Source organism: Anolis sagrei, chromosome 3 (genome assembly GCF_037176765.1).
Source record: "Anolis sagrei isolate rAnoSag1 chromosome 3, rAnoSag1.mat, whole genome shotgun sequence".
Classification (NCBI taxonomy): domain Eukaryota; kingdom Metazoa; phylum Chordata; class Lepidosauria; order Squamata; family Dactyloidae; genus Anolis; species Anolis sagrei.
In genome coordinates, this window is record NC_090023.1 from 62,315,447 (window position 1) to 62,332,218 (window position 16,772).

Consider the following 16,772-nt stretch of genomic DNA (forward strand, 5'->3'; position numbering starts at 1 on the left):
AGATGTTAAACAGCATGGTAGGAAGTATTGAACCCTGAGGAACCCCACAAGACAAAGGTTGTGGGGTTGAACAGGTGTCTCCCAATAACACCTTCTGAGACCGACCCTCCAGGAATGACCGGAGCCACTGCAAAACAGTACCTCCAAGACCCATTCCCGCGAGGCGTCCCAGAAGGATACCGTGGTCGATGGTATCGAAGGCCGCTGAGAGGTCCAGCAGCACCAACAGGGACACACTCCCCCTGTCGAGCTCCCGGCGCAGATCATCCACTAAGGCGACCAAGACTGTCTCAGTTCCATGTCCCGGCCTGAATCCAGACTGTGCCGAATCCAGATAATCCGTGTCGTCCAAGAATACCTGGAGTTGTGAGGCCACCACACGTTCCAGGACTTTGCCCAAAAAGGGGAGATTGGAAACTGGCTGATAGTTGTCGAATTTAGTGGGGTCCAGTGATGGTTTTTTCAACAGCAGTTTTATTATAGCTTGTTTTAAGCTCGCTGGAATCTTGCCTTCCCAAAGGGAGGCATTAACCACCACCGTAATCCACTCAGCCAATCCCCCTCTGGCCTTTTTTAGAAGCCAGGATGGGCAGGGGTCTAGGATGCATGTGGTAGGCCTCATTCCTCCAAGTATCTTGTCCACATCCTCGGGTTTCACCAATTGAAATGAATCCATCAAAACTGGACAAGCAGGTGCTCGTGTTACATCCTCAGAAACTGCCTTTAACATGATATCCAGACCAGAATGGATCAAAGCAACTTTGTCTGCAAAGAACCGAGCAAATGCTTCACAGCGAGTAGCCGAATTGTCAGGGCTCCCACTCTGGGGAGTGGGATTCAAAAGGCCTCTGACAACTCGAAACAGCTCAGCCGGACGGTTCTTTGCAGACGCAATAGTGGCTGCAAAGAAAGATTTCTTTGTAGCTTTTATTGCTGCGGCATATGCCCTTAAAAAGGACACAAACCGTGTTCGATTTGGCTCGCTCGGTTCCGAACGCCACACGCTCTCTAGTTCCCTCTTTCTTCGCTTCATCGCTGCCAGCTCCTCAGTAAACCAAGGGGCTGGTTTAGCTCGGCTACTTGAGAGGGGACGTTCTGGAGCGATCGTGTCTATCGCCCTAGTCATTTCCCCGTTCCAGAGAGCGACTAGGGCGTCGACAGGATCAACTACCGAGGGGGCGGGAAACTCCCCAAGAGCCGTCAGGAATCCTTCCGGATCCATAAGCCTCCTGGGGCGGACCAACTTAATGGGTCCTCCACCTCTGCAGAGGTTAGGGGTTGCAGTAAGCCTAAATCTGACCAGGTAGTGGTCGGTCCATGGCAACGGAGAGATGGTCAACTCCTCAATACCGCCACATTCCTCCCATCCCTGACAGAAAACCAAGTCCAATGTGTGTCCTGCACTGTGGGTGGGGCCAGATACCTGTTGGGACAGCCCCATGGTTGCCATGACAGACATGAAGTCCTGAGCCACACCCGTTAGGGCAGTCTTGGCATGGACATTGAAGTCTCCCAGCACAAGGAGCCGCTGGGACTCCAATGCCAAGTCCGAGACTACCCCGCTAGCTCAGGTAGGGAGATGTAGTGCAGCGAGGTGGTCGGTACACTAACAGAATCCCTATTCTGTCCCGGTCTCCCACCCTCAGGTGAACGCATTCAAAATTTGTTGACTGCAGGATGGGGCCCCTGGTCAGAGGGATGGAATCTTTATAGATCATTGCAACCCCGCCTCCCCACCCTCTGGATCTCGGCTGGTGCTGCACGGAAAAACCTGGCGGGCAAAGCTGGGTCAGATTCACGCCTCCAGCTTCGTCCAACCAGGTCTCCGTAATGCATGCCAGATCTGCCCGTTCATCCAGGATTAAATCCTGGATGAAGGTTGCTTTTCCATTGACAGATCTGGCGTTCAGCAGCACCACCTTCAATCCTGAGGGACCGCCCTCCTGGTTACACCAATTTACCATATCAGGAGACCGATTTGGAATTACTAATGTTGTTACACGATCCCTAGGCCGAATTAATGGTCTCCTTTTCCTGCATCTCCCCTTCCCCACCACAACTTCTATGGGGGCCCCTCAGCTGACGGGACACCCCCCTCCTCCATGCCGCATTGCACATCCATAACTTCTACCCATGGTTCGTTATTAGTTATTTGATTTGATGGGGTAACAACTTGCCATAATCCTCCATTCTCCACATTACCCACCCCTGCTATGTTGTTTCCAGATCTCTCCAGTCCGCTCCTCCCCCAATCCCTTTCACAGTCAATTAGCAGCAAGATTATCAAATACCAGGGGATGGGGGGCTGCATAGGTAATGGGTGTTAGGACGCTTTCTCTAAAGTCTAGCCAAGTTCATAAAGTACATATAGATAACCGTATTGATGTGCGAACCAATATATAGTTATTAAAGTGTAACGGGTTGAATCGATGTCAGAACTAAAGTGCTAGATAAAGTGTGAAAAGGAGGGGCTGGTATCCAGGTGTCAGACAACAGATTAGCCAATTAAAGTGCTAAGGTTGGACAAAGTTAGCAGCACAATTCGGTACAGGGATGATGGTATAAAGTGCAGTTGGTAGTGCAATTGCTATTGTTATTGCAATATATTGGCAGTGCAATTGTTATTGTTATTGCAGATAGCCCCCTATAAAGTGCAGTTATACTTCAGTTCTTAATCTTCAGTCTTAATTGGAATGGAAATGAACAGTCGGATGGCAAACGAGCACGACTGGTGAGATGGTCAACACTAGGCCTTTCAGGACTGGAGACGGAAGACGCGATGACAGGCGAGATGGTTAGCACTAGCTCTTCCGGGAGTGGATATGGAGACGCGGTGACAGGCGTCTCATATGATAGCGGCAGGCCAACAATCCAAAACAGCCGTGGGTCAAGGGAAACGACGGTCAAGTATCCCAAGAGTTAAGGCAATCCTTAGCGTCCTCCGTATCAGTCCACGGAAGCAGTCCAGAGAACAGCCAGCTGGATGGAAGAATTCAGGACCCTTGTTGCAGCAGCAGCAGCATCCCCATACCATGCCCTTTGATGTACTTTATCTCATCCTTTAGTGAAATTAAACCCCATTACTTCTCCCATCTGAATCTCCCACCAGATATACTACCCTACTCGTCCATCTCATCCAAGCGTTTTTTATAATTTTATCCCTTGCAATTGGCCCAGCTCCCTATGCTCAACTTTTTATTATTTTATTTTATGTCTTGCATTTACCTTATTGCATTATTTTGTTGTATTTACATTTTATTTGATGTTATTATCTGTTGTATGTATTTTATTTTGCTTTGCTGTAATTGTTGAGCTTGGCCTCATGTTAGCCACCCCGAGTCCCCTCGGGGAGATGGTGGTAGGGTATTATTATTATTATTATTATTATTATTATTATTATTATTATACTTAAGAGAAGATTCACATTACCAGAAGTTCACATATCTCTGTTAAACCTCTTTGGCTTATGAATAATCCGTTCAGCAATCAACTAGCAAACCAATGGCAGTTTGCATTAATGCAGAAAAGGTACTCGGATTTTAAAAAAACCCAAATGAAATCATGTATTGGAGTCTGTGCTCTGCTCCCAAAGTGAAGCTGACACTTCGTTCCATAATGCCTTTTTCAGAGACCATTCTTATACTTATCAGTAATATTAATAATCCCACCACCTTTCTAAGGATTACAGTATCTTAATCACTAAATTGCTGATGCCTACTTTGCAGAGAGCTCTCTTGGATTATATTTTTGTTAATGTTTTTTAAAGCAAACTTTTCTGTGATGGCTTTGCCCTTGACTCAAATATTTACACAGTAGAGAAAATCTGCCTTGATGGAGGATCCACTTGCTAAAGAGAATGTTTAGTGTTTATTTCTATACATGATGAGCCTCTTTCCTAAACAAATGCTTTTGTTAAACAGTCTACCCTGACTGGTTCCCCTCAAAGCCAACTTTCAATCAGAAATACGTTTGGTAAGTCAATTTGTGTTAAATATAGCTGGCCTCTGCAGGTTGAAGGGATTGCCATGCCTAATAATGCATTTTAAAAATTATAGAATCATCAGAAGTTGTGGAAGGAATAAGAGAGAATATTTTCATTGGCAGGACCTGGAAGAGGGGATTCTGTTATATGGTCAGATCTTGAATATACTCATAGTTATACAGAGAAACAGTGGTGTTCTGTTTTATAACTGATGAGAATGCCATTGTTTTCAATAATTTGCATTATTCACTGTGAATTTCTTAGATGTAACAATCATGGTTCATAACTATCTCTTTTAGCTGGAAGAGCATGCTGGTCGCTTCTGATACCAAATGAGAGACTCCCCTCTGGGCACACAGAGGACTGGGCGACTTGGAAGGCGCTGAACAGACTGCGCTCTGGCATCACGAGATGCAGAGCCAACCTTCAGAAATGGGGCTACAAAGTGGAATCCTCGACATGCGAGTGTGGAGAGGAGCAAACTACTGACCACCTGCTGCAATGCAACCTGAGCCCTGCCACCTTCTTGCAGCAACACCAGAAGCACTCCAAGTGGCCAGATACTGGTCAAAGGACATTTAATCAAGTACCAAACTCACAAATGTTGTATTTTGTCTGTTTGTTTGCTTTGTTCTGTTAGAAATGTAATATAATTTGACTAGTTGTCCTGACACAACAAATAAAAAAAAGCTGGAAGAGAATATTGTTGTCTTTATTTAAAGAATATATATTTGAAATGGTATCTAAGATTTTAAAATGTTATGTGTTAAATATTCTACACAACCCTTGTATTTTATGCCAATATTGCACAAATGTACAACCCAACGCAGATGTACATGTTAAACAATACCCCATTGTAACTGTGATTCCATAACCTTGAATTGAATATGGATGGTCTACATCAAACAAAAGTGTCCAATAGAGTCTGTAGGGGAACTTACAAAAATATCTTCATATGCAATACACCAACAGGATTCCAATCAATGTACACAAAGATGAGCATCACATCTGCTGTCTGCCTGAGGAATTCATAGAAAAATAAATGCCTTAAATAAATCCCATGATCACATGATCAAAGTTTACAGAACTATTTTACCTTGTGTTTTAACTTTCATAGAAATGGCAAGAAAATAGTATGAATGTACCAAATCATGAATTGCAGACCAAGTACTTCATATCTCTTTTCATACATTAAGAAGACCATTGCACATATGGCAACATACTTATCCACATGGAATTATTCATAAATAAAGATTTAAATAGCAGTGGCTCCTTCCTCTCATTTCAATAGGGTAGTGAACCAACTTGGATTGCTTTAAAGAGCTGCCCAAGTTATTGAATTCTATCCCACACACACACACACACACACACACAAATGTATATACATTCTACTGATTTATTTTAGCTGAAGACAGCAAATAGATACAAGCCAAGGTTATAAGAAATCAATTTCCTGATTATAAAGTTCAGGATTTAGACAGGCTTCATTCTACTATCACATGACTTAAAAAGTATTAGGAAGCAGGAAGAAATGGGGTTAAAAGAAGATCTACTAAACTTTCCAGTTACAAACAGGTTCTGTAGCAAAAGATGCTGAGTTTTTTATTGGACAGAGTTGTGGTCCAAAACATCTGCAAGAACAAATTGTTCCCCACCCCTGGAATAGTTATGTTCATAAGAATGTCCTATGGGCTCCAAGGACTTTTGTCTCACTAAGAAACACAAGAACCTATTTTTTTTGATGTGCTGCATGATGCTGTTGTTGCATGACAGAGAAGATATCAATATGACCAGGTACGTAAGGTTGTCAGTGATCTAGCCCCTAGAAAGTTAGAGAATTATATATAGTCGCACACATGCCTCAAGAAGGAACTGTTGCCTCCTCTGGAAAGCCATGATTCCATTATGTTTCATCATCCAGCAGCAATAGTGCAATTAGCCAAGTCAAAACAACAAAGCATTTTCTTCCCTTAAGTCCCACAAAGTGAGAGATGGACTGCTTCTTTCATAGATCAAAAATGTGTGTGTGTCTTCAAGTCACCTGTTAACCTATGGTAACCCCATAAATTTTATAGAGTTTTCTCAGTTCTTGTGGGTTTTTTCGGGCTATATGGCCATGTTCTAGAGGCATTTCTCCTGACGTTTCGCCTGCCATAGATGCAGGTGAAACGTCAGGAGAAATGCCTCTAGAACATGGCCATATTGCCCGAAAAAACCCACAAGAACTGAGTGATTCCGGCCATGAAAGCCTTCGACAATTTATAGAGTTTTCTTAGACAAAGAATATTCAGAGGCTGGTTTGCCCGTTTCTTTCTTTCTTTCTTATTTATTTATTTATTTATTTATTTATTTATTTATTTATTTATTTTTAGAAATAAAGCCTACAGCACCTGGTGTTCATCAGCAGCTTCCCATCCAAATACTAACCGGAGCATAGAAGACTAGAACTGTTGCAATTTTTTTAGATTACCTAAAAAGAAAAGTTCACCATATTCTTTCAAATGGTATGAGTAATTACATCACTACTTCAAGGGACAAATTTTGGAAGAATGTGGTAGGGTCATCTACAACATTTCCTTGTAAAAAACATGGGTGTGGAAAATGCAGAACCAGAGTTCCATTTTGGAAAATCAGGAGTTTCATCACTTCCAGTACCCAAACATTGTTGTACCACATTTTTAAATGACGTTTTTTTCAGGCCATGTTCATCTGAAAATTGCACAGAAATTCCACCTCTCCAAAATGTGCAGACCATATTTCTACTCCATGATCTCATGGCCCTCAGATCCTCACTACCCCTGAATACTTCAATTGTCCTAGCAACACTTCCCAAAATGCCAACTGAAGGTGGTACAACTGGAGGTGATGCCACAGTTGCTATTTTGAGAGGGACAACTAGAAAAATTGAGGCATGTTGACATGCTTTGATGTGTACAACTCACTGGGGATTGAGGGAAATTGGCTCCTATGCTCCAAATAGTCATTCACTTCTGCTTTTAACTAAGTTATGGTGGTAAACTTATGGTACTCCACCTGGAGAGAGGGTGGGAGATGTAGAACTATGATACAGTTTGAAGCTTTCCTGTCCCGGAAGAATTCCATACAACATTCCTATTCTAATGGTAATGATCCATTGATGATCTGACAACTTAGTGAAGCAATCCTGATTATTTTCTTCTAAGCAGTGCATCATCCAGCTAGTTTCCTTTCTTCTTGCTTGTGTTCTATTCCTGTGTACTATGCAAACATACAGCCTTAGACCATTGATGTTATTTGAAAGAAAATCCCACTGCATTAATTGACAACTATGTTAAGTGCAGAAAGTGAAAATGTCCATGTTTCCTATAGATTTGCATTGTATATCAAACTACTAATATGAAAGTGAGCAAGAGATAGTAGGAAAACATAATCTCATCTTCTTGTATCCTTTTATTATAGACTGAACAAAACAAAACCTCATCACTGAATTATGGTTTTTCAGCTTTCTATCATATGTGGAGGAAGAGCAATTGCAGTAATAGAATAAAAGCAACAGAAAAATCCAGTACTCATTTAGCTTCTTCAGTTTGGGAATTAATGGCCTTGATCAAGAATTTTTCCTTGCCACAGCATATTTAAAAATAAAAGTTCAAAATCTGTTTCAGATATTCATGGCATGTAAAACCTTGTAACAGCATAATTAACTTTGTTGCAAATTAAGCAGATATTGAATTCTGTTGAGCTGAGCATCCAGATGTATTGACCCAAGTGGTAAATATTGAGTTGTGTCAAAGCGGAGATTAATATTTACCTCAAGGATCAATACATTTTGACATACTCTGAAATGTGAAGTCAATAAATGTTTTGTGGATAGGTTCTGAATATTTCCAAGAAGAAATATCCATAATCATCACTCTGACAATAAAAAGATTAAGAGGAATCGCCCCATTATCCCTTAGATGATGTTAGACATTCAAAAAACAATGTACTTTCAAACTATAGATCAGTGTTTCTCAACCTTTCTAAAGCCGTGACTCCTTAATACAGTTCTTCATTGTGTGATACCCCTAACCATAGCATTATTTTTGATGCTACTTCATAACTGTTATTTTTCTACTGTTGTGAATCATAATGTAAATATCTGAAATGCAGGATGTATTTTCATTCACTGGACCAAATTTGGCACAAATACCCGATACGCCTAAATTTGAATACTGCTGGGATTGGGGGGGGGGGTGATTTTGTCATTTGGGAGTTGTAGTTGCTGGGATTTATAGTTAACCTACAATCAAAGAGCATTCTCAACTCCACCAACAATGGAATTGAATCAAACTTGGCACACAGAACTCTCATGGCCAACTGAAAATTGTGGAAGGGTTTGGTGGACATTCATCTTGAGTTTTGGAGTTGTAGTTCACCTACATCCAGAGAGCACTGTAGACTCAAACAATGATAGATCTGGACCAAATTTGGCATGAATACTCAATATGCCCAAATGTGAACACTAGTTTGGTGAAAATAGACATTGCCATTTGGGAGCTGGGATTTATAGTTCGCCTACAATCAAAGAGCATTCTGAACTCCACCAATGATAGATTCAAGCCAAACTTCCCACACAAAAACCCCATGTCTTGTAGGGACTCGCTGGCCTGAGCATCCCTCCAACCTCACACACTCTCCCTCATCGGCACATGCGCAGCATGCTGCCATGCACCAGCTGAGAGGCCAGCCAATCACAGCAAGAGGAGGGCTTTTGGTGGGAGGATTTGCCATCTATTTCCAAAAAGAAAGAGAAGGACAGATGGAGAGATCTTCAGCCTTCTCTGACAAAGGGGTTGCTAACATCATCAGAAATTTGTGTTTTCTGACGGTCTTGGCGACCCCTCTGAAACCCCTTCATGACCCCCCAGGGGTCCCAACCCCCAGGTTGAGAAACGCTGCTATAGAATCATAGAATCATAGAATCATAGAATCAAAGAGTTGGAAGAGACCTCATGGGCCATCCAGTCCAACCCCCTGCCAAGAAGCAGGAATATTGCATTCAAATCACCCCTGACAAATGGCCATCCAGCCTCTGCTTAAAAGCTTCCAAAGAAGGAGCCTCCACCACACTCCGGGGCAGAGAGTTCCACTGCTGAACGGCTCTCACAGTCAGGAAGTTCTTCCTAATGTTCAGATGGAATCTCCTCTCTTGTAGTTTGAAGCCATTGTTCCGCGTCCTAGTCTCCAAGGAAGCAGAAAACAAGCTTGCTCCCTCCTCCCTGTGGCTTCCTCTCACATATTTATACATGGCTATCATATCTCCTCTCATCCTTCTCTTCTTCAGGCTAAACATGCCCAGTTCCCTAAACCGCTCCTCATAGGGCTTGTTCTCCAGACCCTTGATCATTTTAGTCGCCCTCCTCTGGACACATTCCAGCTTGTCAATATCTCTCTTGAATTGTGGTGCCCAGAATTGGACACAGTATTCCAGATGTGGTCTAACCAAAGCAGAATAGAGGGGTAGCATTACTTCCTTAGATCTAGACACTATGCTCCTATTGATGCAGGCCAAAATCCCATTGGCTTTTTTTGCTGCCACATCACATTGTTGGCTCATGTTTAACTTGTTGTCCACGAGGACTCCAAGATCTTTTTCACACGTACTGCTCTCGAGCCAGGCGTCCCCCATTCTGTATCTTTGCATTTCATTTTTTCTGCCAAAGTGGAGTATCTTGCATTTGTCACTGTTGAACTTCATTTTGTTAGTTTTGGCCCATCTCTCTAATCTGTCAAGATCGTTTTGAATTCTGCTCCTGTCCTCTGGACTATTGGCTATCCCTCCCAATTTGGTGTCATCTGCAAACTTGATGATCATGCCTTCTAGCCCTTCATCCAAGTCATTAATAAAGATGTTGAACAGGACCGGGCCCAGGACGGAACCCTGCGTCACTCCGCTCGTCACTTCTTTCCAAGATGAAGAGGCAGCATTAGTGAGCACTCTCTGTGTTCGTCCACTTAACCAATTACAGATCCACCTCACCGTAGTTTTGCCTAGCCCACATTGGACTAGTTTCCTTGCCAGAAGGTCATGGGGGACCTTGTCGAAGGCCTTACTGAAATCCAGGTACGCTACATCCACGGCATTCCCCGCATCTACCCAACTTGTAGCTCTATCGAAGAAAGAGATCAGATTAGTCTGGCATGACTTGTTTTTGATAAATCCATGTTGACTATTAGCGATGACTGCATTTGTTTCTATAGATGAACCTATGTTATGAACCATCACTTTTTCTCTTGCTACTTTGGAATAAATGATGAGTAAAGAAAGTGCTTATAATTTCTTTCTTAGGAATGTAGAGTTCTATAGTTGTTTTTCCTGAGCAAGTGATAATTATAGTTTTCATGGAGGCAAATTTGAAAACTGAAAATGTTTTTTTCTTTATATTTTTAAAAATAGTTTGTCTCATGATGTGAAAGAGCAACGGCTGTATGAATCAATGTATCCTCACTTTGTTGGCTCAAGACTGGCCAAAAGCCACCATCAAATAGTGCTCACAGTAGTTTACAGAGAAATCTTTTCATAGAGCATTGGGGGAGAAAGAAAGCTTAATATTGTTAGGTGAATGTGGGCATGAATCATGTGTTGTTCTCCAGGCATTTTATGATCATTTGGGTTTCAATTGCCCATGAATTTGCCATATGTCTTGAGAAATATGCAAGGCTGGATAGGTTTTTAAAAATGAAATCTGGACCAATTTACATTACTTAGAAAGGCAGATAAATTTAGTGTTGAGACTAAATTGCTAGAATGGGGGTCACATGTGATATGGGCAGCATGGCTGATGCTTTAGTGAACGTAAGAAATGTTGCTACTTAAAGCAAACGACAAGATAGTTCCTCAACCACAGTCATTTAAATCTTACAGCAGCAAAGCAAAAATAACAGAATCCCCCACTGCTCTGAAAAGAACTGAGGTTATTAGAAAATTCAGTAGAAATTACTGTGGCCAGAAATGTAAAATGGGAAAAACTGTAGTAGGGTTTTAATTCCACAGAACACTGGGAACTACATAGATTCTCCAAAATGCCTCCAAAGTAGTCATTTGCCGCTTTGAAAAGCTAGTAGATGGGTATGCTAAACAGGGGAGGGAAGATCTGCAAGCCCTTTGAAAAATAATTTGCTGCCTCATTACTTAGCCCACTGTTTGCCTGAATCAATCCATTTCTGAATTTCTATTCTACTTTTCCACATACGTTATGCTCATAATAGTTCAAAACAAGCAAATATAAGAAAATGAAGAAGAAGAATGCATCTTGATTTATGTTAAAGTCAGAACAATTTTATCACAGTACGTAATGAAACCTTGGTAAAAAGGGAGGTCCTTTAATAACATCATAGAATCATATAGTTGGAAGACCACAAGCGTCATCTAGTCCAACCCCCTGCCATGCAGGAACACACAACCAAAGCACCCTTGACAGATGGCCATCCAGTCTCTGCTTAAAAACCTCCAGAGCAGGAAACTAGATCACACTCCAGGCAACATGTTCCACTACCAAAAAGCTCTTATTGTTATTGAACCCCAGGAACCTCAATTATGAATTATGAACTGTGTCTCTCCTTAGACAGATTGCTAGCTGCACTACACTGCTTGACCTAGGATAAGCTTTTATTTGAATTTCTCCAAGAAGATTGCCTCACTACATCTTAGCCTTCAAGATGTAGTCTTCAAATTTCCATCATTCCCTCACAAAGCCCCAGGTAGACTCAGAAACCACATAATGGGCTTGTATAAGAGCCCAAGGGTCCTCTTTCTGTTTCTTCCTGAAATGATGAAGTTATCCCTGGGAACTCTTCCTTATGCATGTTTCCAACTCAGACCTCTCCACAGGGTTCCCATTGAAAATGGCTGACTTTGCAAGCATGTTTTGTTTATTTGGACTAAAACTATTGTACTAATCAGAGCTGGAATATTAAGACCCATTTCAGCCCATTATCACTTGCCACACCATATTCCTTCCTGATTGTGCCCCTTTCAGGGGCACGTTGATAAACGTACACAGACTTCAAAATGATCCAAGAAATAATTAATTTAAGTTTCCAACCAGCAATGACATTGAAGGGAATCCCTGACCAACCACAAAGCTGATCCTAGCCAGACACTTTCTGGGCCAATCAGAGGCTAGATGAGAATCTACAATAGCTGTTTTCACAATGACAGAATGCCAGTTCTTTAGAGTACTGTCTCTGCTGGCATCCTCTGGCCTTTGAGAAATAAACCTCTGATTTTGTCTCCAACATATCTGTGTCTCATTCAACCTTCTAGAAAGCTAGACACATTGGTCTCTGAAACCTGGGTTCTTGAAAAAGCTGAAATCACATAAAAATTGCTATCATGATGTTCTTCCTAATATTTTGATGGAATCTTTTTTCCTGCAATTTGATTCTATTGCTTCATGTCCTAGTCTCTAGAAAAGCAGAAAACAAGCCAGCCCCCTCCTCAATGTGACATCCTTTCCAATATTTAAGTGTGGCAATCATGTCCCCTCTTGGCCTTCTTTTCTCCAAATTGAACATACCCAGCTCCCTAAGCCATTCCTCATAGGGCTTGGTTTTCAACCTTTGATCATTTTGATCACCCATCATTAAACAGGTTTTAGCTTGTAAATATCCTTCTTGAATTGTGGTACCCAGAACTGGACACAGAATTCCAGATGAGGTGTGGCCAAAGACTTCCCTTGATTGTGACACTATATTTCTATTGAATCACATTGGCTTTTTAAAGTTTTAATAATAATTACTTATTACTTATTATTATTATTATTATTATTATTAATAATAATAATAATAATAAATTCATTTATATCCTGCCCCCTCTCCCCAAAGGGACTTGGGGCAGCTCACAACAGAAAAAATACAGTATACATAATTAGTACTCAACAAACCAAGACAACAAAATTTGTCAACCAACAAATCAGCAACATCTTTGTCAATGACTTGGATGACAGAAAAGAGAGTGCTTATCAGATTTGCAGATGACACCATCTCGTTGGCTCCTGTTCAGCTTGTGGTCTACTAAGAGTCCTAGATTCCTTTTATATGTCTTGTTTTCAAGCCAGGTATCACCTATACCCATGCACTTCTCTTTTATTATCTAAGTGTAGGTACATTTCGTCCTGTTAAACTTCATTGTGTTAGTTTTGGCCCAACTCTCTAATCTGTTAAGGTCATTTTGGATTTTGATCCTGCCCTCTGGGGTATTAGCTATCCCTCCCAATTTGGTGTCACCTGCAAATCTGACAAGCAGCCTTCTTTTCCATCATCCAAGTCATTGATAAAGATGTTGAAAAGCACTGGGCCCAGGACAAAACTATGTGGCATCACACTGGCTACTTCTCTCCAGGATGAGGAGTGATTGATGAGTACACTTTGGATTCAGCTTGTCAACTAATTCCCAATTTGTTACCAACTAAATCAAAGTGCAACACTTTTTGGTCTTATTATCTACCAATTAGGTATGTTAGCTGTTGCATAATGTTAGGTATGTTAGCTGTTGCATAATGTTTAAAAATGTTTGTGGATTGTTTGTTTTTTTTAGCATTGCCTTTCATTTAATTAAACTTCTGGCCATTTCCAAGGTGTAATGTCCCATGTTCATAGGAATTTTGGTACAGAATCAACATCATTTCACAGTCTCCAGAGACAGAAAGCACATGTTCACATGAGCAAGAACATTCATGTTAAAGTAGTTGACAGTCCTGTATTATTTATTTTTGTTATTAAAGTAGACAGTACACTCTTTGTCTCTTAAAAATACAGTTATTTCTGGTGCAAAACCAAAAAAACTTGTTTTGAATCCTAAATAAGGAAACTAAAATTAACTTAGATGAAAGCACACTATACTGTATACTAATTTACAGGAAGATGTAGCATTCACGACATGCTGGGATAATTTCCCACTCCAATAACAAAACAATTATTGCTAAAGGGAAATGGGCCAAATGGCCATTCTTCACATAAAGACCCTACAGACAACCAGAGTATGTTGCTATTTTAAACTATTTAAATATTTTAAGTCTATGTTTTAAATTATTTTCATATTTAATATTTTATTTGAATGTGAATTGGTGTAAGTGTTAACTATATTGTAATCAGTTTAGTTGTAAGCCTCTTTGAGTTCCAAAGTGGGTAAAGTGTATAAAGAAAGATGATCATGACCATCCATATGTTAACTCCACCATTAAATCATGACATCCCTTTGATTAGGGTGTATGGACATTTGTGAGTATATACGACTGAAGAGGCACATTTAGCTGTTCCTAAGATTGGCCACCTCACTTTCACCCAATGCAATAAAGATAGATTGAATAATCATATCGCAATTATCATGTGCATCCAATATGTGCCTACTGTTTCTAGTCCAGGTATTGGAGACGCTGGATAGGAATGTAGGCATGCCTGCTTACAAGTATTGCTCTCCTTAGTTGCAGTGAGCCAATATTCTGTTGGGGCAACACTTAGGACAGAAGTCCAGGCTTTTGCTTCAGCTATATCTGTAAAATCCTTTTTGCTACTACAGCTAAATCTGCTTGGTAGCTTGCACTAATTTCTCAGTGTTGCCATGGTCTTATTTATAGGCTGAAGACAGGTAAGCCAGTAAATGAAGGTTCCTAGACTATGTCAATGAGCACTAGTACTGTAACTTTGAAATAACAGGAATGGGAACAGTTCTTGGTAGCCAAAACCCATATAGCTAACCTTCCACAATTTGACATATTCCAGGTGGCCTGGATAACAATTTATTTCATCTTCAGCCAGCATGGGCATTGGTTCAAATGTCAGTGAAATTAGTGGAAATTACCCAAAATTCATGATGGACAGTATTTAAACCATAGGAAATAATATTCATGGTTCTCCTGAAATGTAATTCTTTTTAGTAGAATAACTACCTCTTACGCAACCTTATATAAACTGTTAGAAATTATCTTGGTGTGTGGGTGTTTGCCAATAATCCATACTTTGTTCTCTTTTGTGTTTGGTCTGTTTGGAAATGTGAATGCTAAATTAACAGAGAAGAAAAGAAACAGCAGGCAGCTGCAGTGTAGCCCAGATTTTTTAGTCATTTACATAAAGCTTCAGAGGTTAACTGAGGTAAAACTATTATATATGCTACCTGTCAGAAGTCTATATGCATTTTCCAGAAAGTTTTCTATGTTATTAAACATTATACATTCAGCATGATAAATACTGTAATTTTATTGGGTTTGTCTAATGCGATGACATACAATCCAGCAGTCTGATGTGAGCAAAGGCATGTAGAGTGGAAATTCAGACACTGCAGATATAATCCATCTCCCTGACACATCCAACGCCTTATTGTGAGACAACCAGTCACAGGCTGCTGAGATGAGAATGTCACAGAATACCAAAATAGGCAGATATGCAGTCTTGTTCATCGTCACATTTATCTGCAATGATCTAGCTAAAGATATTGGTATGGGGGAAGCAGGGAAAAAGAAATGGTATTTTCCAACACAGCTGGAAAAAGAGAGCACTTTTGAGAGGAAGGGAGGGAGGGAGGTAGAGAATAGATTAGTACTTTGGTGCCACCTGAAACTACTCCATATGGGTACCCAGGGAATTCCTTTTTATTGTGCCAAAGTGTAACCTCCTTGGAGTGGAAATCTGTCCTTTTGTATTCTGAAAAGCACCATGCACACAGACTGTGCCCTATAAATAAATAACATATTAGGCAAGACTTATGACTGAAGATTTCCTTCATGATTTACACTGATTTAACTAGAGGTTATGTCGCCATAAATACCTTTTGGGTCATTACACAAAGTACAATAACTCCCTCTACATACAGTGGATTTTTTCCAGGCTGCTCCCTATCCCTGTCCCAAACAACCACTCATTATCCAGACATCCAGATAATTTGATTATACTAACAGCCTTCCTCGAGTACCTACTGTGTCCTTCTTCCCACAGCATTACTGCTCTAATAATACTTTATAGTAATCAAAAAGATATCACACTATGCCAATTATAATCCAATAGATGAATATTGAACCAGGCTGGAGACACCAGGTTCTACCATACTGTTAATCTGCCTAACAGGGAGATGAATGTTTATATCCTCGCTACCTGCCAGAGAATCCTGGTCTAACTGGGACCAAGAATGGTTCAGGGATACACTGACACCACTGAGAAGGAAACACCCCCCTTTATACTTGATTATCATATTTCAAAAAGTTGAGTGGCCTCAGCTTGCAGCTATATCCAGCTAGACCATCTCAACTAACCTCCAGCCCACCCCCTGTTTGGGTATCAGCCAGCACGTCAACGACTTAAATCAAGAAATTGTTTTCTAAGATCTACGGAGACGCTCGCTGGAACACCCCATCAAGCGAGAGTCCAAAAGTGGCAGGCTCAAACCCAGAACCTCAACCAATGGCTGATACCAAATGAGAAACTCCCCCCTGGGCACACAGAAGACTGGGTGACTTGGAAGGCACTGAACAGACTGCACTCTGGCACCACGAGATGCAGAGCCATTCTTAAGAAATAGGGCTACAAAGTGGAATCCACGACATGCGAGTGTGGAGAAAAGCAAGCCACTGAACACCTGCTGCAATGCAACCTGAGCCATGCCACATGCACAATGGAGGACCTTCTTGCGGCAACACCAGAGGCACTCCAATTGGCCAGATACTGGTCAAAGGACATTTAATCAACTACCAAGCTTGCAAACTTGGTGGGTTTTTTTTATCTGTTTGTTTTGTTTTGTTCTGTTAGAAATGTAATACAATGGTCTGGTTGCCCCTGA

General features: G+C 41.0%; 1 long non-coding RNA gene across 5 annotated transcripts in view; it reads left to right on the forward strand.

Annotated features, from left to right (window-relative positions):
• Positions 1-5,069, forward strand: part of LOC137096714 (uncharacterized) — a 354,124-nt gene extending 349,055 nt beyond the window's left edge. For all 5 annotated transcript variants that reach the window (XR_010909640.1, XR_010909642.1, XR_010909638.1 and 2 more), the window contains one exon: positions 4,282-5,069. This is a non-coding gene — a long non-coding RNA (uncharacterized lncRNA). The remainder of the gene's footprint in view (positions 1-4,281) is intronic.
• The last annotated feature ends 11,703 nt before the right edge of the window (positions 5,070-16,772 follow it).